Source organism: Trichechus manatus, unplaced genomic scaffold, assembly GCF_000243295.1.
Source record: "Trichechus manatus latirostris isolate Lorelei unplaced genomic scaffold, TriManLat1.0 scaffold00057, whole genome shotgun sequence".
NCBI lineage: Eukaryota > Metazoa > Chordata > Mammalia > Sirenia > Trichechidae > Trichechus > Trichechus manatus.
The window spans coordinates 5886959-5888165 of NW_004443993.1; positions in this window are offsets into that span (position 1 = coordinate 5886959).

The window sequence follows — 1207 nt, forward strand, 5'->3', positions numbered from 1 at the left end:
ACCCGCCCCCTGCAGGCCCATCCCTGCATCTTGGCGTGGAAACGCGTCCTCCTTTCTGCTGAAGGCCTTTCTGCCGTCAGGGCCTGTCTCTCCATGTCCTTCCCCAGCCTGAGTGGCTCTCTCCCGTTACATCCCTGTTAAGAGTCCTAGTCTCACCATTCATACAGTTATTCATTCATTCATTTATAAGCTGTTAGGTAATGCTGGGGACCCCGGGAGGCTCTGACCTAGGCCCTGCAGCCCCCTCTGAGAGGAGCCATCAGTCTGGGGTGGGCAGAAGTTGAGTAATAATGCGGCGTGATCAGCGCTTTGATGAGGGACCATAAGGTACTGTGAGCCTCGAAGAAGACACTTAACCCGGCCTAGACTAGGGCAAGGGACGGGCTTGGGTCTTCCGTGTGACCCTCACGCCCCGGGCTCAAAAAGGTTGCGGTCCGATCACTTTCCCCTCGGCAATTAGAGATTTCTTGGCAACGCCCCTTCTCAGACCCACCCCATTAGTCTCCCCCCTAATTTGATCCCGCCCCACCGTCGGCCTAGGCCCCGCCCCCCTTAGCCCCGCCTCCATTTCATTCAAGCCAGACCGCAAGCCCCGCCTCCCAGGTGACGAAACTCACGCCAATCTCAAGACTCCATTGGTCAGAGGGTCTCACGTCACCGCCCTCCGTCAATGTCATTGGCTGCCTGGCTGTCAATCTTCTTTGCAGGGCCCCCAACAGTTGCCAGGGCCGAAGTTTGAGAGACAGATAATAATGGACGTCTCAGGAAGTCTCATTATTGGACAGAAAGCCCGGATCTGGGCGGGGCTTAGTCCCAAACGCTTGGCTGCTTCTGGCTGGGGTTCCTCAGGGCCGCAGCCTTGCCTCAAAGATACACCCCTCTTTCCTCGCTATTGGCCCTGTCAGGTGGTGATCAACAGAATTCCTCATTTCCATAGGCAAAGCTACCTGTCCGTCATTATTTCCCTAATTTCAATTCGTGTCTCTCCTAAGAGGCGTCAAACTTCTGACCGTAGCCAGGGCCCTCCTCACGGAATGGTCACGGATTGGCCAGACCCCCGTCACTCCTGGCCAGTGGGCGGAGACAAGGGGTCTGGGGGTGGCGGATTGGCTGACCGGCCTCCGGGGGCGGGGCAGCGGCGCCTGTCAGCGGGTATAATGGCAGCGGTGGAGCCGGCGGCGGCCGCGGTCCCGGGGGGCGGCTGAGG